The sequence below is a fragment of the Berghia stephanieae genome, chromosome 4, assembly GCF_034508935.2.
Source record: "Berghia stephanieae isolate SIO BIC M18660-M18661 chromosome 4, UCSD_Bste_1.3, whole genome shotgun sequence".
In the NCBI taxonomy this organism is placed as follows: domain Eukaryota; kingdom Metazoa; phylum Mollusca; class Gastropoda; order Nudibranchia; family Aeolidiidae; genus Berghia; species Berghia stephanieae.
The window spans coordinates 88022836-88035335 of record NC_088363.1 but is presented as its reverse complement, the minus strand read 5'-3'; the positions used below and the strand labels follow the sequence as shown (position 1 = coordinate 88035335).

The following is a 12500-nucleotide window of genomic DNA, read 5'->3' as shown; positions in this document are numbered from 1 at the left end:
TCAATTTAATCCACCTTATTATTACGACATAATACAAGATCGACGCGTTGAGTCACATATATTATCTCGATATTATATCACAATTAGTTTCTATTAATATGTAATGTAAGCACATCATGTCACGCCATGAATCAACTATATCCATATCCATCCACATAAACAACGAACACATTTAGAAATTGTCCATTTCATTGTATTTTTGTTAAGAAATCACGGCGAGTATCGAGACACTTGAAGGGAAAGTGTTCCCCTTTACAATTATTTAATCTCCTCGTCCTGGTCGATCGTTTTATATGCGGGTTGCCCGTCTTATCAGGAGTATTAATAGAAAAAGTGGTGTAGCTGCGCTAGTAGTAATAATAAATGCTTGGCAATCCGGAACACGTGAATTGAAGACAAGCTCCTTAATAAATTGCTACACTTCTTCTCTTCAAAGATTGTTGCTCTCTTTGTTTTTATTTCCTTCGATTTAATTTTCCCCGTTATTGGTGGTGGTGGTGATTGTGGTTGTGGGATGGATGGAGATTATCTGACAGCGAGTCCCGAGTTGACAGGGAAGAAGGCCGTGCCTTGTGTTTGAGGGCAGACGGCGCCTTCTTTGGACAGAGTGGAGAACTTTGCGGCACTAGGTTATTGGATTTTGATGATGATTTTTCGTGATATCTTTTTTTTTATATATTACAACCCTTTGTGAATTTTGACTAAATAAACGTGCTTCAACTTGGCGAGCCAAGGATCAACCGGTAGAGCTCCCGATACGCGCAAAATATGAGTACGGTTTGTAACGATCTACATCAAGATTTTCTCTTGCCTTTCGTTCATTAAAACAATCCTTTTATTCATCCCACGGGGGAAAATCTGTCTCTAGGGTCTATTCCAAGGGTTGACTGGAATAACCTAGGCATCAGCCGCAGTGCAGGCCACAAATTGAGCTAGAGCCAGGTGACTTGCTAAGGCCACACAGCTCAGCGGCAGGTGGTCGAACTCGGTACCTTTCGGGTACGAAGCAAAGACTGTACTGCTGAGCTACGCCGCCTCCTGTTCCATTCACTAATGAGCTTTATCTTGGTAAGTTGTGACAGACAATATGATATTAATGGAAGGAGTAGATGATAGTTAACACCGATGGAAGACGCTTTATGTCAGAAAATATTCCTAATTCGTGGCATTCGTCTATATTTCTGGGATACAAATGAAAAAGAAGACAAAAGACTAGAAACTCTTCAATAAAACAACGGAGGGGTGAAAACTGACGTACACACTTTTTCCAGGACACAAACAAAACAAAACAACTACCCTAACAAAAAAAAACTACAAAACAAAAAAAAAAAACAACAACAACACAAACAACAACAACACAACGTTAAAATTAAACACAAACAAAAAAAATCAACCAAAACAACAACCCTAAAAACAAACAAGCAAAAAGAAAACAATCAAAATATAGATACCACATTACTGTGAGTTTTTAACAAAATTAATAAAGAAATGCTTGAAAACAAGTATCTAATTATAGCATAAAATGGTTTAATTGATAAATGAATAATTAATCATTCGTCATTGAACTGTCGATATAGCCAAATGAGTAGCACTGGATAAAATATGTCTTCGAAAAAACGTTGATAGAGAAATAAATTCAAAGCTAGACCAGACGTAAGTAAAACACTTATTGAAGTGTAATCTACTGGAAATATAAACAAAGCGACAACGTTTCAAATTGGAAAAATAACTTCTAGACCAATAAATAATTTATGATGTGTGATATATAGAACCACCTATACTGTTCACTCCGAACCAGACATCAACAAATGCTACCTCTAACTCGTTAACAAAAGGACATAAATCACTGTTCGCCGATCCTTTAAATTATTTATGAGTGCGTGTCTAAAAATTTGAAGCATTTCTACTTTTTGATAACCCTTCAAGAACTCGACGTTGTCGATTGCTCATCTTATCAATTGCGTTTATTTGGGCAACGGGCCTGCAACTGTTTCCTAGCACAAAAGAGCGCTATCGGCGACCATTGTAACTGAGGATAAACAGTGGACGACGTGGAAAGAAGATAATCTCCGAGACTCAGTGGCTTGTTATAGGATTGAGATAAGTGAAGAAAAGTTGAGATTATGATTTTAGGGTTCAGAAAACTTCGAAATCCAAGAACTAGAAAATGTTCAATACTCAAACTTGATGATGCGTGGTAATAAATCATCAGGTTTGTTTAAAATTATCAATTTCATGAGTAACTTTACATTGTATCTTCGGCTAAAAGGCGGTCAATTAGGAATCAACATTATGCAGTGTTTTGAAATTAGCTTAAAAAAAAACTAGTAAAAACAGATCAAGTCTCCTTAAACGCTGATGGAAAAAATGTCTTTAAGGCTTATTTTGTAGTAAGACGCTGCATTTCAGTGCTGCAATGCGAGTTAAAATATGACCTTTTATTTAATATATATATATATATATATATATATATATATATATATATATATATATATATATTTATATATATATATATATATATATATATATATATATATATATATATAAATAAGACAAAATCGGGATTGTTTCTTGTTGTGATTATGTGATGCCTTCCCATTGGGAAGTAAATTGAAACTTTGATATACAGAGTGCTTGATATGCATTTTATTTGAAATTCCCAATTGATCCTTCGATAATTCTTCTCACAAAAGTTCGTTAAGTTTTTATGCATATTATTCTCATATCAAAATTTGTTCAGCCTTGCGTTAGAACAACAATCATCATTTTGTTTTGTGGACATTTATTGTTTCATCAAATTTAAAATAAAAAGTATATTATATTGTTCTGCATTATCTTTATTAACGTTTCAAAGGTTTGTCCTAAAACAAATGTCATATTGGGTTATCTACGTCGATTTAACAAGCGTTTAAAATGTTTAAACATTAATATGCATCTCATTGGTTTTGGAATACTTGAGGCAATTCGTTTAAGAAAACCTAGAAATATACTTGCCTTTACGCATATATATATATATATATATATATATATATATATATATATATATATATATATATTTATATGCATATATAAATATATTTCTTTCCAAATATTGTATACAATTTGCTATTTTTTGTGTGTGTTTGGCTCCATTAAGAATTTTGTCATGAGAGGATTATGAGAGCCTCATTTCTATTTCTTTCAAATCAGAATGAACATATTTTTTATTTCTTGTATTGTGAAAGCACATTTAAGAAGTATCAATGACTTATGGAATTATTTTCAAAAGACGTTTCCCCAAACATTGGGAAGGGTCGAAATGTTTTGTATAGTTTCGTAATTCAACATGATAAGAAAATTACTTTTACTCTTATGTATTGCCTTAATATTTTTATTGGCTGACCCAAGTAACTTTAGTTGTTTTTGTTTGTAAAACATATAATATGCACATATATTTTCATCTCTCCATCTCTATTACTCTATCGTTTTCTCTTTTTACTTTCTTCATTTGTTAGCTAATACCCAAACAAACTCACACACACACACACACCCAGAGAGAGAGAGAGAGAGAGAGAGAGTGTGTGTGTGTGTGTGTGTGTGTGTGAGAGAGAGAGAGAGAGAGAGAGAGAGAGATCCATGAAAAAAAACCTCTCTTTCCCTCCTGACTCTATTTATCTTCCTCTCACGTTATACACTGCTCACTATCAGACAAAAACGAATTTGGGAAACAAAACAATAAATTAAAACAAAAACAAGACAAAAAAGATAGATGATTTACTTATTAATAGTAAATTAATCCATAAAAGACAGAGAGACCCCCTCCACCACAATGAAATCAAGAAAACAAAAACAAAACAAAACAAAATACCAACAAAGCGAGCAGATGCAAAGCACAACAAACAATTAAAACAAATGAGACGGCTGTTTGGCCACCTGAAATAATATTTTGGTGCATTTGGATACAAAGCCAATAAAAATAGAGATACCAAAGTTGGCGAGTCTTTCTTGTATGTTTTGATGATGAAGAATGGGATATTTTCAAAAATGATCACAATAGATAATTTGAATTTGTTGCAAAGTAAAGCCTTTTACAATATATTGGTCACACGATCTCTCAGATCCTTATTTAGAGGGGTCGAATAAAGGTATTTTTTCATAGATACGGATTATTTAAATTCGATATTTTTACCGCGCATCAATTAATTAACACTTATTCCCAAAACTCATTGTGTTAACCCTCCCCCCTCCACCTTACCACCCATAGGAAAATCGTCACATTTGTTACGATGCAGCCAGCAATTTTCTTATTCTGATTTCATTTTGTTATTGTTATAGCCATAAAAACTCGACACTGTATTGCAAAAGAGCTCATATTTCTGAACAAAATATAGAATATACTCGTTACTTGCTGTTTGAAAAATCTACGTTTGTGTTGGGTGAGTATAAAGCTTCGGGTAAATTTCTGAAAATAGCTGGTAAGGAGAGAGTTGAGTGGCGTTAAAAACCCCCCAACTCATTTAAGACCCCCTATTTTTCCATTTAAGTCATGGTAGTTTGAGTAGTTGTGGCAAAGTGGTGTCAGTACATCGGTTGCTTTTCCCTTTTCTTTTCAGGCCTATGTCATTTCGTGCAGGATGTATTATAACGCCAAAAAAAGTAGTGCTTAACGAAAAGAGATAAAGCCCAAATGCACATCTTCTACCCTATATCTATTATAATATCTCATCTTATTTATGCCATGACGTTAATATGAAACTGTGCATACTCCGTTATCTGTTGATATTCTAATTTTGAAATACTCAATATCACTTGATGCTGGTATCAAATAAGTTGTTATTTTCTTCAAAACCACTGTCAAACGAAGCTTAATTGTAAGCTTTTTACTACAAAGAAAAGAAAAAAAAATATTCATCTTGAAATCCTTGAAGAAAAACCAGGATTATTATACTCCATAGAACAAATTAGATTAGCTATACAAGCCAATTCTTAATATCATAATTTACTGGTTATCCCATTCACACACACATACACTTACTCAAAATCCCATTATCTTAATCCGCGTTTAAATCAGCAGTGGTCACTACTTGTGTATCATCACCATTATCATGTCCAGTTACTTCTCTCGGACACGCGAGGAACAAGGGTCTTCTATCTTAATTCGATTTTAAGCACCATCCACAAGTGTGTTGCTACAAAACCAACTGCACCATAACCTGCCTTGGTGGTAAGAGAGCTAATATAATATATTATTATTAGATCGAAGGGGAATTACTCATGTCAAATCTCTCGCCACGGGATGTAACCCATTTTGGTTGTCAATTTCTGACATTTGATTTGAAAGGGGGTAACAAACTATATAATGTATAATAAGGCTGAGAGTTTCCTAATATAAATAGTTTTGATGTACATTACTATTATGATTACCTGACTGTGTGTTGGGTTCAGATGGTTATTTTGGAATTAAAACACGAGAAAGACACAACGAAAACAAAAAGGGTTATTCCTAAGTTTATCCATTGAATAAAAATGCATATATTAGATCTAAGGAGCAAGGTTAGAGTTACTGGCGTGGGTTTCAATTTTATAAGTTGGCAAGCCACCCACCCGTCTTTATTATTAATAGAAAAACAGGCCGACCCCCACAACCATCATAGGTTACATTTTTGTTCAGCAGTGACAGGCGGCCCTGTGGACATTCTTGCAAGAGCCGCGAGAAGTTGACACAAGGACTACCAGGATTCCTGTTATCTCTTCAGCGTTGGTGCTCTCCGGGGATACCCAGGAATGTACAGGTAGTCAGGGTCTGCCAGCCTCATGCACATTGCCGAACTACTACAAAATACATTTTGTTTTGGCAGGAAATCTTTTTTCTTCAAATTATTTAATATTGATCAATACGCTTCAACAGTCGTCACGTCACTTCCCTCGTAATGACGCATGGTAACTTAGTAACTGGCTCTAAACTATCGGAACAATGGCGGACGCCCTTATGAAATATTTCTCCGACGAGCATAAGAGCGTATCCAGAGGAAAAAACAAACATTATAAATGTGATCATGTTTTGACTTTTGCACATTCTGATCACAAGACATATGAAAAGTTCTAGCCACCATGAAGAATTAAAAGTACCGATTTTCTTTGTTTAGAACCACGATGACCGCCGTTGCTGAGCGACGTGACATCAGACTATTGAATCCAATTACGATAGGCGACAACACTGTCCATTGGTAATCAAAATTAAGAAGAAAAGGTTACAAAACCCGAGATTTTTAAAAAGAAGTAGATATCGTTTTTTGTTTGTTGTAAATTTGAAAACAATTTTGTTGTGTAGAGTTGGATTTAATCTTAATCTTAAAAAAAAAAAAACAAACAAAAAAAAAAACAAAACAAACCCAAGCATTTATATAGCGCAATATCCACTAAACGTGATCACTCTGCGGCTATGTGGTCTAGGGGTGTGAAACTCGCTTTCGGATCGGAAGGTCCTGGGTTCGACCTCGTGCGCATAGTTGAGTCCTTGGAAAAGACTCTTTACTCACATTCTCTTACCGTATTCAGGTGTAAAATGAGTACCTGGCCGTTAACAGCGTTGTCTTTGACCGAAAAATTGTAATATCGCCTAATAGGCGTTATGTCCCGTCCTACATGTTAAATGTTGCTGTTGACCAGAGACACCTTGTAAAGCGCTTTGAGCACATTTAGTGGATATTGCGCTATATTAAAGCTCATTTGTTTTTTGGGAAACCGCTTTACGAGTGGTCCCTAGTCTTACCATGTAGGATGAGGCATGGCGCCTGTTAGGTGATATTACAATTTTTTTCCGACAAAGACAACGCTGTTAATGGCCGGGTACTCATTTTACACTTGAGTACGGTGAGAGAATGTGAGTAAAGAACCTTTTTCCTAGGACTCCACAATGCGCCCGTCAAAAGGGGGACTGGAACCCAAGATCTTCCGATCCGAAGACGAATGTCATACCACAAAACAAAATACCCGCACTGCACTATAAATATCGATATTTGAAGTTGTGAACGTTTTGTGGTCGAAATGAAAAGTAACATAGTGTTTTGTCAGAGTTCAGAAATTCAGAGTCCGGGTCCAGGCGTTCTCGAAGGAAGGTGCGTGAAAAAACGATGCCTATCAATTCAATATACTGCTATAAAGAGTGTTATTTGAGGAAAAGTTCTGCCGTGCTGTTTTGATGTTAAAGGGGAAACCGAAACATCCATTTTATCTGTTTTCGTATATTAAATAGAAGCTTACATTCAATTTCACATTGTTATTTATTTGAAAAAGAATCATTTTTACATTTTGACTAGAGCACTTTTACTTTGCGTGTCGATTGACAAGTTATCAAAAACCATTAAACCTGAGACTTCGACAATGTGTGAAGTCTCTTAACCAAGGCATTTTATTTCTGTGCTACAGGATTAGAGTTCAGAAAACCAAGGGATAGGGAGGAGGGGTGGTTGACCGTGCCTGGCTGAACTTATGATATGGGGAATTATGAATGGAAACGAAAAAGAAAACCAATTGGAATCAATAGTCTGATGTGACGTCGCCCAGCAACGGCGGCCATTGTGGGTCTAAACAAAGAAAATCGGTACTTTTAATTCTTCATGCTGGCTAGAACTTTTCATATGTCATGTGATCAGAATGTAATAAAGTCAAAACATGATGAGATTTTTAATGGGTTTTTTCTCTCCTCTGGATACACTTTTATACTAGTCGGAGAAATATTTCATAAGGGCGTCCGCCATTGTTCTGATAGTAAGAGCCAGTTACTAAGTTACCATGCGTCATTACGAGGGAAGTGACTTTACGACTGTTGAAGCGTATTGCCTGATGGTCAAAGGTCTCAGGAACAACTTCGATTCCAACTGGGATTGAAATTAGTTACGTTCTGCTGGCAACTGGTGTGAGTATTTAAAGAAAAAAAAATGAGCTTTTATATAGCGCAATATCCACTAAACGTGCTCAAAACGCTTTACAAGAGGTCATTGACCACCAGCAACAGGTAACATGTAGAACGAAACATGACGCCTGTTAGGCGATAATACAATTTTTTTCAGACATAGACAACGCTGTTAACGGTCTGGTACTCATTTTTACACATGAGTTCGCTGAGAGAACATGTGTAAAGAGCCTTTTCCAAGGACTCTCAACTATGCGCCGAGCGAGGCTCGAAACCCAGGACCTTCCGATCCGAAATCGAGTGTCAGTCATACCACAAGACCACATAGCCGTGTCATCTACCTATTGAGGTAATTGAACCTCTGTTGGTGTGTAACTGCACTAAACCCATAACTTGCCATTTCCGATTATTCTATATTTTTTTTCTCACAACAGTTCGAAGAAAGTGAATCTATATAGATACAGCAAATGTTAAAACTGTTGATTATCATTTGGAGTACAAAACATTAGATACGTGTAAACCATGATTGTAATTAAGCCTCTGTGTATCTACATTCATTCGATTGAAACACACTGCAATCATTGAAAAGGGAATTGTACACAAACACATTGACTAACTCATGCAATTAAACAATAAATAGATCTATCTATCTAGAAGAAGTTTACACATTTTTGTAAAATTTACAGGACATTTATTGGACATAATGCGATCTTGTGCAAAGAATAAGGTAGTGATTGTGTGTCAGGAATGACATGGGCCCATGAGGAGAGCCAAAAAAGCAGGCCAAAGTTTGAAGATGGATAGACCCGAGAATGATGAGATTAGGCATCAACAGTCGTGACGTCACTTCCCTCGTAATGACGCATGGTAACTTAGTAACTGGTTCTAAACTATCGGAACAATGGCGGATATTTTTCCAACGAGCATAAAAGTGTATCCAGAGGAGAAAAACATTATAAATCTGATCTTGTTTTGACTTTAATAAATTCTGATCACATGACATGTGAAAATGTTCTAGCCATCATGAAGAATAAACAAATTACCGATTTTTTTGTTTAGAACCAAGCAGCTCGTTGCTGGGCGGACGTGACATCAGACTATTGAATCAAGGTTGATTTACCGACAAATAAAAAACCATTGCCGCTTACAGCGAAGAAGTTAGATTGCTACTAATCAACACGTGAATTCGAACAAAAACAATAATATTTATATTCCATATCTATGCTCGATTTCTTGTATCTTTTGAAAGCAAGATATCTGTGAAAATGGCAGAATTCAGAAATCCTTATGTGTTCTCATTTGATGTGTAAAACTAGAAACCGACAATAAATCTTTGAATGTTGAAACAATTGGTCTAAATTTTCGATTTAATACTTTATAGGTAACGAAGAATGAACAATCTTGGGAATATATTTTCTAATGCAGACGCAACAGAGTAAAAAAAAATCATTTGAGAGAAATGATACGCACAAAAGGATTCTTGCCTTTGTGTTTTGGAATCACGAACTTGATTCGAGTACGCACTCTCACGGTCACGCTGTCATTGAATACTCGCGAAGAGTTGTCAAGGGCACAGGAATTCTATGCTTTACGAATTTCTTTAATGAATGGACCGAGATGTCGGTTCCGGAGCTGCTACAACAGGTAGGCATGGAGGAAGACTGTAACTTCTGCTTCACGCAAGTCCCCCCGACGACCATCCGGTCATGGGATTGAGTGAGTGAGTGAGTTAATACGGCTTCAATGCCTTCATTTTCCTACTTTATCCATCGTTCCTGATCTCTCAGACTTTGCCATGGGCTATAATTCATTGCTGTCTTCTTAAACGCTTGATCGTAGGTATTTCAACGCCATGGTCAGTCAACTTTCCAACGTGCAATGCATCTATCAATGTTCACCTTACGATAAACCTCCCCTCCGTACCTGGATAGCTAAGCAAGTCATTTATAACCCAGTGAGAAAGTTATGACATAAAGAGGTGCCTCAAATAAGTTGAGGATTGTAAAGAGCTCAGGGTCTTCAATACTTCCTAAGCCACTGCGTACTTACTACAGAAGAATGAAGTGAGACTTACCTTGTTACTTATGTGTAAGAAACGCTCCACTTGTAAACAAAAAAGAAAGCAGTATCAATGCATTTATTGTTTGAATTGTAACTGCTTTCCTCGTGTCAACGACAAAGCAAGCAGGACATACAATCTTATACAAGTACAAACCACGGGGCGTGCTATGGATCTCGTGTGATAACGTATAAAATGCCGGGGTTTCCGGGATGGGTGAGACTAGCAGTTTGAGAACTGGCTGCATTTTGCTTCCTGGCGGCCAGATAAGACGCAGAATCTTTGGCGTTACCGCCAAACTTTGGTCCGCGAAACTGATTACGGTCTGATTACATTTTGTCCGTATCAAAGAGCGCTGACAAGTTGTTACGACGTTGTTGTATCAATAAAAATCTCCACTATTTGTTTTAGTTATGATAATAAAACACTGTTTTGATTTTCACTGTTTGACGTTGATTAAAAGTTTACATTATAATGTCAATTTAATTTGATCTTGAGTAGTTTGTCTAGTTTTTATATCGGAATAAAAGATATGGTATTAATACAATCATATCCCAGAATCAGCATAACGTTTTAACAGTATAATGACAATTTCAATAACATTAAAAAAAGCTTTCTTATATACTCGTATATGTACAGAGTTTGACGATAACAATTTGGAGGTCCAATGGATATCCACATGTCATAAAAGTGAAAGTAAAGAACTGTTCGATTAAAAAGGAAAAGGGCCAAAAAAAAAAAAAAAAAAAGAAATAAAAATAAAATAATGGATAAAGACCCCTAAATTGGAAATTTGATTCGTCAGCTTACAGAATAGTATCAGTTATTCATAAGTAACCTCTAGTAGCGAAACACTTTGAGCTACACTGCAACCAAAGGTCACTTTTATTTGAATTCCCCTTTTTTTGTGTAAAATTAACAAATCTCATCATCCATTAATTGAAGGACGATAAACACTCTAGATCACAAGAATTAAAAAGACTGGAAGACACATCCACCTTTCAATTTGTCTGCACTGGCTGTCCGGATTGTTAGTGCTTATTTAATTTTAAAATGGGCAACCTTGTTATTTTAATTTGTAAATAAAGCTGATTAAATAAACAAAGCAAAACAAACAAACAAACAAAAACAAAAAACAAAACAAACAAAAAGCAATTAGGTTGACCCACCCAGCTGTGCCGCTCATGATTACTGTACTGGATGTTTTAATATTGAGGGAGATTTCCTATTGTTTTTCACATTTTTCTGTGTATTTGTTTCTATTGATCAGTCGCAACATACGAAAATATAATAGCCAAGTAGAATTGTATGACACAGACCAAGAAGTTAAAGAAAAACAGAACAAAAAGAAAGTAACACGTAGTCACATTCGTGATAAGTGTGCTGCATATCGTAAAATCGAGTGACTCCCTATTGTTTTTGACAATATTTTGGTGTTTGTTTCTTTCGATCCGTCGATCAGACCAAAAAGTTTAACTCGGCAGAATTGTATGACGTGTACCAAGAAGTTCGTCACTCAATATTACGATATTCAGCATAGCAATCTGTAAATACTAATCGAGCATTTTTTTGTTTCTAAGATATGGAGTTTTGCAATTCTTTTTTACAGACGCTGATATTTTCTATTTAGCTACATGTCAAAAATCATTTTAAAAGGAAAAGCAAAACAAATCGAAATAAAAAAATAGAGATATCCGCTGAGAGCAATATTCTTCAAATAATTGCCAAACTAAATGGTGGGCATAATGTGGATTGTTTAAAAATTTCACGAAAAATGGCAGGTTAAGGTTTCTTGAATACATTTTTATAATAGGAATGTCTGCTTGCTCTAGTCTGAGTTATTAAAATACAGGCCTTTTAAATATATATATATATATATATATATATATATATATATATAATATATATATATATTATATTGGCAATCTTTCAATATTCATCACCGTTAATAGCCAATTTAAAGATAAATTGAATCACTAATAGCTCGCTTAGGTATATCCTTATGGATGCTCAGAAAATGTGAAGCTTGTTAGTGTTATCTTGAGAGTAATAGAACATAAATTCAAAATATTCGAATTGAACAAAACTATTTAAAAAATGTTTAATAGTAAAATGAATACAAACCCAAACAATATATTAAAAAAAAAAAAACTTGAGCTTTTTATATAGCGCAATATCGTGCTCAAAGCGCTTTACAAAGGGTCCTTGACCAACAGCAACACGTAACATGTAGAACGAGACATGATGCCTGTTAGGCGGTGTTACAATTTTTTTCCGGCTGTTAACGGCCAGGTACTCATTTTACACCTGAGTAAGGTGAGAGAATGCGAGTAAAGAGCCTTTTCAAAGGATTCAACTATGCGCCGAGCGAGGCTGGTATGCAGGACCTTCCGATCCGAAAGCGAGTGTCATACCACTAGACCACTTAGCCGTACACTATTTACAATCCTTTCCCTCAGACTACAATCTTATCATCAAAATTGATACAAAAATCAAAACGTTAAACTGCCTTTTTTCAAACATACCCATTACTTATCATTAAACAAA

At 35.5% G+C, this 12500-nt stretch overlaps 1 protein-coding gene across 2 annotated transcripts in view; it reads right to left on the bottom strand.

Annotated features, from left to right (window-relative positions):
• Positions 1-5210, bottom strand: part of LOC144971493 (uncharacterized) — a 42383-nt gene extending 37173 nt beyond the window's left edge. Inside the window, exon 1 of one of the 2 annotated variants that reach the window (XM_078912457.1) lies at positions 5015-5210. The gene's annotated coding sequence lies outside the window, so the exon portion shown is untranslated. Of the gene's footprint in view, positions 1182-5014 lie in introns of those variants that run through there. The other variant, XM_078912458.1, reaches the window with a different exon arrangement.
• Between the last annotated feature and the right edge of the window lie 7290 nt (positions 5211-12500).